Source organism: Ctenopharyngodon idella, chromosome 24 (assembly GCF_019924925.1).
Source record: "Ctenopharyngodon idella isolate HZGC_01 chromosome 24, HZGC01, whole genome shotgun sequence".
NCBI classification, from domain to species: domain Eukaryota; kingdom Metazoa; phylum Chordata; class Actinopteri; order Cypriniformes; family Xenocyprididae; genus Ctenopharyngodon; species Ctenopharyngodon idella.
The window spans coordinates 10,018,086-10,029,381 of NC_067243.1; the positions used below are offsets into that span (position 1 = coordinate 10,018,086).

Consider the following 11,296-nt stretch of genomic DNA (forward strand, 5'->3'; position numbering starts at 1 on the left):
GTCATGCTGTGGCGCCTGGGGAGTGATTGGGGGTTAGGTGCCTTGTTCAAGGTGAAATTTCCTGCCAGTATTGGGAATCGAACCCACAACCAAAGTAGCTTTCACTTAAACTATTGATGGACCCTTTCTCAATACCAAATAGGGCATATTATTTTTATAAAATTATATTTGAGCAAAATATTTAAACAATAGCCATTATAAAAGACATAAACACAAGCATAAAATAAACACAATCAAATAAATAAAGAACACAAGCAAACAATTTAGTCAAACGTAAAAGTAGTGCTCTAATACATAATAATAATATAAAGCGTCAAAACAAATAGTAAAATAGGTGTTATGATTAACTATGAGTCACATATTTCAGGTCTAAACAACTACATTCTCCCCCAAAATCTCGTAAAACTACAGTTTAGTATTTGTGTAGTATTTGTAAAAAAAAATACGGTGGATTTGTTTGGCTGCCATGATAGTCGCTTCAAGTGGAGTGATACAAACGGTGAATATGTAGGAGTGCCGTTATCACTAAATATCGCACGGCTCTCAGCCAATCAGATTTGAGGTGGGAGAGCGGGACTGGATTGGGAAAGGTCCACGGACCGGGACTCAAACTCTTTTATTCTAAACCAAAAATTTTAGTCTGTTTTTTTTATGACTACAGAAGATGTGATATATGTTGCACGAGTCATATTAACTACTTTTTAAAAACTTTTGTTTTGCCTTTGTGTCCTTTTTGAAGCTTAAAAGCTTTGGTTCTTTGTAATTTCACAGTTTTCAAAATGTCTCTTTTTTGTGTTCAACAGAAGAAAGTAAGTCATGGGTTTGAAACGATATGAGAGTGAGTAAATGAACTAAATAAACCAATGCACATCTTGAAAGGTGCCTTTCACTGTTCTCTGACATGAAAACATAATGTGTTATGTTTGAAACACGTCCACGGTGTTCAAAATGTGTTCCTTCTTATCCCGCCTTCTTTCTTTCATAAGTCCTTTACTTTTATTCCAGAATGTGCATGAAAAGCATCTTCAGTGAAGTTCAAATCTCCAGAACGTATACTCGCATGCGTCCTCAGGGCCACTCTGAGCTTTAATGGGGTCCGCGCTTGGATCTTTAATTAATGCACGCAGGTAATAGATGCCATCTGGGGACCCTCTTGGCAACTAATCACATACACAGAGATTCTCGTTCAGTGCCAGATGCGGTGTCTTCTCTCCCTCTAACCTAATTACCCTTTCTTTTACAAACAAAGCAATGCACATAGCATTTATCCATTATTTCCTCAAAAACATCCACTCTCCGTGCCGGATCCAAAATTGGAGATCATAGTAATTACAAAGAAATAATTTTTTTTAACATTCTGCTGGTTGTTCTTTTGATTTTGTTGCCACGAGTCTTGTTGCGAAGTCTCCATGAGCTATATCTGTTTTAATTTGGGTATGCCATCTTGTGGGTTTGGGTTCAAAAGGCGTCTGAAAAAAAAATGAGCTTAAGGAATTGTTCTTGCTTGTTCAATCACCTAGTCTAGGATGTTAATGAATCCTTATTGAACCCCTGATTTACAAAAAGCAATAAAAGAGGGAGTCTTTACAATAGTGGTTCTAAGCTGGTCTGTTCTGGTAAGACACCAGGGAAAAAGCAATGCTTAAAATGCAAATAATTAAATTAAGTTGTTTTTAATGTTTAAATTAAACATAAAATGATAAAAGAGGCACTGCAAAAATAAAATGTGCCATTGATTTACACAACAAATTAAGTTACAGGATCTTTTGATGTGTTAAATTAATAATATGAAAAGTAAATGTGAAATTGTTTTTGTAACTTGATTTTTGAATTTTAATTTAATAATATATTTTTAATTACTATTTTTATAATTAAATAAAACAATAAGCAAATACTTATCAAAATGGTTTAAAATAAATAAAATAAAAAAGACAATAATTATTTAATAATTATATAATATATATATTTTTAAATAATATAAAATATTAATTAATTATAAATTATTTAATAATTATTAAAAATATTACTATTATTATTAAAATATAACTTAAAAAAACAACTTCACATTTACTTTTCTTTTTTTTTTTCTCTCGGCTGCCACAAGACTGAAGCAAAACCAGTGGAGAACCACTGATTTATATTAGCTATCATGTGACTAAACTTTTCGAGGCAACAACTCATTATGCCCATCCCCAAATGCGAAAAATAAATGATTAAATGCATTCAAATGTATCTAATTTAAATAAATGAACTGTTCATAAAACAGATTTAGCTATGAATGAGTAAGAACTGTATTGTTTTGTGTTGGCACAGTATTTTTAATTTCACGTTTTTGTTCTTACTTGGACGCTTAAGATGCTTTTAAAGATATCTCTAAGCCCTAGGATAAAGCAAACCACCGAGATGTTCAAAGAAATTTCCTTGAGAAACAAATATTTTGATTGTTGACAATATTTGTACATTCGCAGGGCGTGAAATTGATTTACAGAAGTGACAGATCTCGGGGGGACTTAGATTTGTTGCGATGCTCCGTGGCGACTGCTCTCCCACTCCACTGGTTATATCCTCCTGGATGGTTCTGCTTTAATCAGGTTTGCATGATATAAATAAAACACCTTTTTTTAACACCAGGTCTCGGATCTCTGCATGTGCACGTAGGGATCTACGCGTTAACCAACCAACCAATGACATGGAGCGTCGGTTTCACACTGCATTGTGTCATAATCCGTTTATGTTTTCTTCCATTCAGAAATTCATTCATTCAGCATAATCCATTTGTCTGCTCTCTTGCCTTCAGATAAACAGCCGTGGGCCTTGGAAAACTCGTCTTTGTGTAACACCGCCAAGAGTTTAAACCCCCGAGCCGTTCCGACTCCTCCATCTGGGAACGAGGCTGATCTTCAGCGCTTAACTCTGCATCACAAGTTCACGGCAATTGGTTTTTGCGTCTGCGTTCTCGAAGGCTGCCCTCAGATGGCATTGTTTGGAGTTCATATCCCGAGCTTTGCGAGCCCTGGCACCCTTCCTGGCTCGGCGGGTGGCGGTAACACAGCGTTGACTTGGAAACGACCCCTTTGGCAAGTGTTTGCAGGGCTTGCTAGCTTCCTTGTTTTTGGCCAGACAATACACCACAGCCACATTAAACACTTATGGAAAACCGCAAGAGCACCAGGACTGGCTCGAGTCGACAAATACGTCGCTCAGAAACTGCAGTGCTGTTTGCATGTAGGGCTTCACGATATATCGGAAATAAAATTTATATCGCGATATGGCTTAGTGTGGCTCGCACTGGACACGATTAAATAAATATATGCACTACCAGTGAAGCTCAGCATTTACAGTTCATTTACTGTGAATTGAGCTGTTCTGAGACACTGATATCATGAGTGAAACCGGCAGCACGTATTCTTATTTACCAGCAACACGTCAAAATAAAAGCTTGATGGATATTATAATGTTGGGTATTGTAATTTTACAATGAAATAAAAGTATTTTTATTACTCAATAAAATTACTTTTATTTTACAGTACAATAGTGTTTACAACTTTTTTGTTTCATATTTTTATTTATTATTTTATAGTCATATTGAATTGGTCAAAGACAGTGGGGATGTGGCTTATGAAAGCTCAACTGGAAAGAAAACTATTTTGCAATGCTAGAATAAACTGGTGTAGCATTTAGGGGTGTTTACACAACACCATTTTCAACTAAAAATGGAAAACTTTTTATGCATTGGCCATTCATTTACACGACACCGTGCAGTGACACGTCACCGTTTTCACAAATTTGCATTTTTTGTAGTTTACAAAGAGGCGATAACTTTAACGCGTGTTTTGGGGGCCTGAAAACGCAAACTTTTAAAAACGATTTCAAAGTGCATGTTATCGCCTCTTTGTAAACTACAAAAAATGCAAATTTGTGAAAACGGTGACGTCATGCGCATGTGTATTACGTGTTTAGTCTATACAGTAGTTGCATAATGTCAAAGTCCCTTTAAGACAAGTCATTTCACTCAGCGGCCATCTTTGAAACGCCTCTTGGGCATGCAAGTGCAGCTCCTATCTCTTTGAATGGGGACAGCTTTTGATTACATTTAATATTTGAAGTCACCATTGAAATCTGAGAACAACTGTCTCATAAATTGTGTTTCTAAATGTTCGAATCATGACAAAAAAAACTGTATTTTTCAGGCTGGATCAAGCTAATGCGCATGCGCAGTCCTAAGTCTGCGTCCCTATAGGAGGTGCGCGTCTGACTGTTTCTATAGGAACCGGAGCTTCTAACGGCCGCTGCAGTGACGCGATAACTTTACCAATCGGCGATTGGCTCTTATTTAGAAGGCGGGACTTATTCCGCCATATTGCGTGTTGCACTTTCTCCCATTCAAAACAATACAAGTGACGCGTCTTCTGTTATTGTAGTCTTTGGAAGTGTTTCTTTACAAAGTAACATCGCCAACTGCTGGCCTGACATGAATAATACAGCGTTTTTAGTGGTTTTCGTGAATACCTGTTAACGGGGATCATTTTGACTAGGTTGTCATCTGTACGCAAAAAAAATGTTTCCTTTTTTTTTTAGTACATCATTGTCGTATAAACGTTTTCTAACTTTAAGACAATTTTTGTGAATTTCACAAATACAAAAAAATGACAACACATTGAATTAAACATTAAATTTTGTAGTAGAAAGACTGAAAAATGATTTTCTTGTAAAACGTACTCCAATAATTTTTCTAATTGACAATTTATAAAAAATATTTTATTACAGTGAAGGTTTTCCTAAATCATTCAGGATTTTGCCATTTTAAAATTAATTTTTTATCTTATTGTTATTTTTATTTTCTATGCAGATGAACTCCCCAGCAAAATCAGTCCACTAACTCTAGTTCATTCTTTCCAAATATAGAAATATATATACAGTAGCTATTCAAGTCATCTAATTTATATATATATATATATATATATATATATATATATATATATTTTTTTTTACGTCAGAAAAAAATATAGCAATGTCAGTTTTTTCCCAATATTGAGCAGCCCTAACTGCATGTAAAATGGCCTCGGATTACGAGGTCTTAAACGGTCCCGCCGAAAATATGAACATACGGCCAAGCTGTCATCAAGGGCGCTGCTGATAAAGCCCGTGCAGTGTGAAGACATTGTGGCTCGGGGCAAATCCTGGCCTGCTGAAAGTGTCCTAATCTGTTCCCAGAGAGCCTATCGCCATCCCTATTAGAGAGGGAACAAATGTTTGGAGACAGACATTCTATCTGCTTGGCCGGTCAGAGGAGTGGCTCTTGCCAGGAGTGTTCTTGTGTGACACAAGCCGACAGCGTTATCAGTCCAGGTGCGTGTCCAAGGTAGGCAACCACAGCATGCAAACTGCAGAAACAAGCTGCCGCCCACTCAGCAAGGCAGAGGACGGCTGTAGTGTCGGCTAACTGTGTATAAAGGGCTCAAAGCTCAGGCAAAGGCCTGGCATGGTGACAAGAGTTGTTCTGTGTTGGATACTAGCATAATATGTGCTGCACAGTATGCTAATTTTCTGGGTGTATAATACCTAATATGCAAAGATAAGCTATTATATTTGCCAAAATGAGCCGTAGCTTTTTGCGTGGGAAAAGGTCTCCCACAATGCAATGCGCTCTTGACCTTCCATTTCCAGTGTGAGGAATGAACTGGATGTAATTACTGCACTGATTTTTAACTTTTATTTTATACCGTTCATCAGTTTCTTGACTTTTATTGAATATATCAAACATTTTATTTAAATTGATTTAAATACATTGATTTATTTGAATGTGATAAATTGTGTTCAGTAAACTAGTATTCCATTCTAAACATAGACAATCCCCATGTCCAAACATGCCTATAGTACTCTCTCTATGTAGTATATACTCAACTATATAGTATTATTTTTTTCCACAGAGTTTGGATTGTATTCATACTACATACCTTCATACTTATAGAATATACTGTACATTCAGACAACAGAACATTCCAGCAACCAACTTGTAGAACTAGAAGTTCAAGTACATACTGTAGCTATCCACTAGAAAGGTGACCACAATTGTGATTGATAGTGTTTTTCGTGGCTATTTCTTCAGCAATAAATCACTGATACACTTTGGAACAAACTTAAGAGCATTTGTTGGAGAAGAGACTACAAAAACTGATTACATTTATAAAAAGAACAGGACAGTCATTTTAGTTTCATTTGATCAAAACAGCAATTTCTGTTATCACTTAAATGTCAGCTTTCATAAAACTAACCATCACACACCTGTGTTTGACACATGGTAATTCCTCAGCGTTTGCATATTTTTGAATCACTGAATGCTAAATTCAATCAAACAATAACACATTTGAAGGTAATGATGTTACAGCTGACCTAATTTAAGAAAAGAGATAGTTGCATACTCTGCTTGGGGAGATGCATTGGAAATTTTGTCCTATAATATCTAGTCTTGGCAGACAGTCCGGACTCCATAGCAGCTTTCCTAGGACCACCTAGAGGCCTTCTGACTGACATGTAAAGCAACCAATCACAGTTTGTTTTGTTCAGCGTCATGTTTAGGAGCATGAAAATGTAACGTTGATGTCCCTATAATAACAGACTAGTCTGTAAAACTCTTGGACGAATTTTAAAGAGTCTATGCCACGAACTTTACATACTTTTGAAAATCCAGCATTTAGTTGATCCTGATAAGCGCTCATTGTCACAGTTGTAAACACAATGGCTTTCTTCTTCCATGAGGGGGTTTAGCATCATGCCGGGTTTTTTCCAAACAATAGCTGAGTGTTTAGAGACTTAGGGTCAGTTTAGACGACTGTTTTCAGCTAACAAACTGAAAACAAACTTTTGAAAACGGCTTTCAAAGTGCAAGTACTGGCCTGGCAAGAATAAAAGCGTTTTTAATTGTTTTTGCGGATCCATCGTCGTTGTGTAAACATACCCTTAAATATTCTAATTTTTTTTTTACTGGTTGAAAAATTACAAATTGGTTAGATTAAATAAGGATTTCATCATCCTTTTGGGTGGATTTCATAATAAGATCATCACCCCCCCAGTGGTGAACCATTGAAATTTTGAAACTTTTCGAAACACTTAAGACGTAACGAAGCCACGTTTACTGAAATCATGTGACTTTGGCAGTTTGATACATGCTCCGAACCACTGATTCAAAACAAAAGATTTGTAAAGCTTTGAAGCTACATGAAGCAGTGTTTTGAAATCGCCCATCACTAGAAATTGTTGAATAAAGTCGTTATTTTTTTGGCACACAAAAAGTATTCTCGTCGCTTCATAACATTAAGGTTGAACCACTGTAGTCACATGAACTGTTTTAAATATGTCTTTAGTACCTTTCTGGGCATTTGAAAGTGTTAATTATCTTGCTGGCAATGCACTGAGCCATCAGATTTTATCTTAATTTGTGTTCTGAAGATGAACGAAGGTCTTACGGGTGTGGAACGACATGAGGGAGAGTAATTAATGACAGAATTTTCATTTTTGGGTGAACTAACCCTTTAAAGATTCTAGTGCATCATCTTCAGTGTCACAATCTTTCATAAATCATTCTAATATGCTGATTTTCTGCTCAAGAAACATTTATCAATGTTGAAAACAGTTGTATTAGTTTTCACAAAAATATTAAACAGTACATTTCTTTTCACAATTCTTTAATGAATAGAAAGTTCTAAAGAATAGCATTTATTTGAAATAAAACTTTTGTAACATTATTAATTTCTCTGCTGTCAGTTTTGATCAATCTAATGCATTTTCGGTGAATAAAAGTATGAATAAAAAAAAAAATCTTACCATAAACTGTTCAGATAGCGACATTTTATCTGTAATGAAGCTCACCAACCAATGCATTAAAACACGGGTCTTGTTTGACCGTGGACAGGGGTGACACAATTTTAGTGAGTTTCATCTTTTTTGGAGCTTTAATGGGTGAAAATGGAAGGGTGATATCTGGAGCTAATAGCCTGAGGTCGAACTCTTCTGCGTGACAGATATACTACAACAGCGGGACACATGGACGTTCTGGAGAAGCTCTCTGCCAAACTTTAATTATATCTGCTGACACGAAATGACAAAGTGTAGTTCACTCATCTCCTCGGGCTCCAGGAAGATGAAGCAAGCGGGTAGAATGACACTTGTGTATATTATTTGCCCGTCTTTTACAACGCGTACCCTCTAGCTACTGTAAGTATCCATGTGGCACTATTTAGCATTTATGTTGTGCCAAGGTCATCACGCTTCGCTAATAGTCATTTACTGTTACCCCGAGGCGGGATTTTGCGTGCAGAGTGGTTAATTTACACAGATGAATGTCTAAAGCCACCTGTTTTCAATGACCTGCTTTAAGATTGTGTTTCTTGTGGTTTTTTTACTCAACAATTCCCCTATTACCTACTCAAATTCCACTTTGAACAAAATATCTTGTGTGGTATGAACACAGGTGCTTTGGGGGGAAAGCGTGTTAAATACTAAGTACTTTATGGGGAACTGCTTAATACAAGGTTGGCTAATATATATATATATATATATTATATAATGATATTTTTTTCCGCCTGTGTGTTTTTTTTTTTTTTTTTTTTTGCAGGCAGCGTTTTTGATCATTTCACAAAATTTTTTTGTTCAGAATATTTTGTTGTATGAATATCTGAATATACAATATATCAAAAGAAAGAACTAAGAACCACAACAACAAACAGAACATTCTAGCTTCATGCATTCTTTTTCATGCATTAGTTTGCACAGTCCTATACCTCTTCCTAGGTCGACATTTCATTTGATAACATTAGGCAGTTTTGATTTATATGCTGTTTAATATTTGCTGATTGTGATAGCTTACATGTGCATAAGCAATGCTTCTATCACTTGTTTCTGTTTCTTCTTCACATGTTTTTGGATCCGGAGATTCTGTACTGAAGATGTGTAATAGCGCCCCCTTCCATATAACAGTGAAAACATGGATTGCTGGAAAATTCAGTCAGTGGCGGGGAAGTGTTGCATCATAAATGATGGAAAATGAATGAATGAATTAATTTTAGGTATATAAATTAGAAATGTAATTATTGAATTAAAATGTATAAAATAATTTATAAAATTATAATTTGTTCAAACTACCATTCAAAATTTTGGACTCAGTAAGATTTGATCATAGAAAAACAGTTTCTTTTTGTTGCACTAGTTCAATTATTACAAATTGGTTGAATTAAATAAGGATTTAACAATTCTAGTACATTGTAAATCTAAACAGGAAGATTTTGGGAAACAATAACAAAGGCACTAATAAGTTACTTTATGTGTTGGTTTATTTTTGTATATTTATATATTATTTCATATACACTACTGTTTTACATTTTGGGGTTGGTAAATTTTTTTTAAATATTTGATTAAAAAATCAGTAATATTGTAAAATATTATTACTATTTAAAATAAATGTTTTCTATTTTAATAAAATTTAAAATGTAATTTATCCCTGTGATGGCAAAGCTGAATTTTCAGCATTGTTACTCCAGTCTTCAGTGTCACATGATCCTTCAGAAATCAGAAGAACGTGCTTGTGTGGTACAAACACAGGTGCTTTGGGGAAAAAGTGTTTATAATAAGTACTTTAGGGGGACTGTGTAACCATCTGCTGGTTAAAGTCTACAGGGGTGGCTAGGTCAATGGAAACGATCAATTTAGCCACTCTGAACTGTATTTTATATAAACAGTGGAAAAATAAAGAAAGGTAGTCATTAGCGGCTAGGATCAGGAGGCCCCATGGTAGGCATGAAGCCACTCTAATTAAAATCCTGTAGGGCTGTGTTTATCTTAGATTAGCTTAAAGCTAACTTGGAGTCTGATTCTTTGTTTAAATCCATTCCCAAGTCTTAAAAGCCTGGTAAAAATAAAGCCTTATCCTTTGGGCCCGCTAACAAGTATACAAATGGAGTACCCCACCTCATGCAATCCTCAAACGCACACACTTTTTCCTCTCTGGGCGGGTTTGTTTGCTGTGCTTGATGTTAATGGATTACATGGGTGCTATAAGCCCTCCTTCCTGTGAGGGCCTTTTTACACCAGACCGCCGATGGCGTTCAAAGCAATATACGATGCCAGGGAGCGCTAGCCTCGCACACGGTGGTGCCCGTTTGAACATGGCTAACTGCGACGATTCCTCGCTGGGCTGATGCACTGCAAAATTGAGATATTACCGTACAGGCGTCATTAGATGACTCTTCAGACATCGTCTAGTCAATTTTATCAGAATAACAGGCATCACAAGCAAGTTTAAAATGGTTAGCGCTAGTTTAGCAGTTGTTAACCGATTAGCATTGAACTAACAGTACTTTAAAGTCATGATATGATGACATTCAAAGCTTTTTTACTTCTGTAATGTGATACTTGTGAAACAATAGTCATCAACAACAAAAAATATTTAACTTTATTTTATCTATAAGGACTAGAATGGATTGTGAAAACGTAAATCTTCAGGAATTGTAAAAATGAAAAAATGTATGTGTGTGTATGTGTGATTTTCAAGTTGTTGTTTTTTTTAATTTTTAACATATTTTAATATATTTTACTTTATTACTGCGAGCTCCAGGCCATCAGCGGCCGTTCAGTGCTCATGTACCCACCGAGAACAGCTTCATCTCAGCCAATGCTTTGGGAATTTGCCATTGTCTCTTATAGTGGTTAAACATGAGATATAATTCATTTTGGGTACATAAAATAGGCAATCTTTGGTCTTATTCTATTACTTGTTCCTGAGCATCAAGTTGGGCTATGTTAAATTTAATAATTTAATATTAAGGCTATATTTAACTTACATGGTGTAGATCACTGCTCTAAAGTTTTTTTTTTTTTTTTTTTTTATAAATACAAAGTTTAAAAAAACAGCCCACAATCTTTTGAACAGTGAAGTGATTTTTCTTTTTTTCCCCCCCTAATAGTTCCCAGTTCCCTTTTTTCTAGGTCTGCTGGTCTTTAAACACCATATTTCTGCCTGTGTAGCAGCAGCCAATTGATGGTGTTTCTGCAATTAGGTATTTGGAGCACAGTTGGCATAACAACTGTAGCTCTGAGTTACCTGCTGTGCTTCCCAGCAGTGGTAAATCTGACTGTAATAGACCTGCTTGGTGATTGTCACAATTTGTATTTGACTGCCACACTTACGTCGGGTACATACATGGTCTAGGTCGGAGCAGGAGGAAGGAGAATCTGGGAGAGCAGCCAGAGCCCGTTCTTTTCTCATCGGGGGGTCAAGGTGAGTCTCCGATGCCAGGCATGC

General features: G+C 36.0%; 1 long non-coding RNA gene across 1 annotated transcript; it reads left to right on the plus strand.

Moving 5' to 3' along the window:
* The first annotated feature begins 894 nt into the window (after nucleotides 1-894).
* On the plus strand, nucleotides 895-3,504 carry LOC127507619 (uncharacterized). Its single transcript, XR_007928394.1, has 3 exons — nucleotides 895-1,127; nucleotides 2,469-2,591; nucleotides 2,798-3,504. It is a non-coding gene; the product is annotated as an uncharacterized LOC127507619 (long non-coding RNA).
* Nucleotides 3,505-11,296: the final 7,792 nt, after the last annotated feature.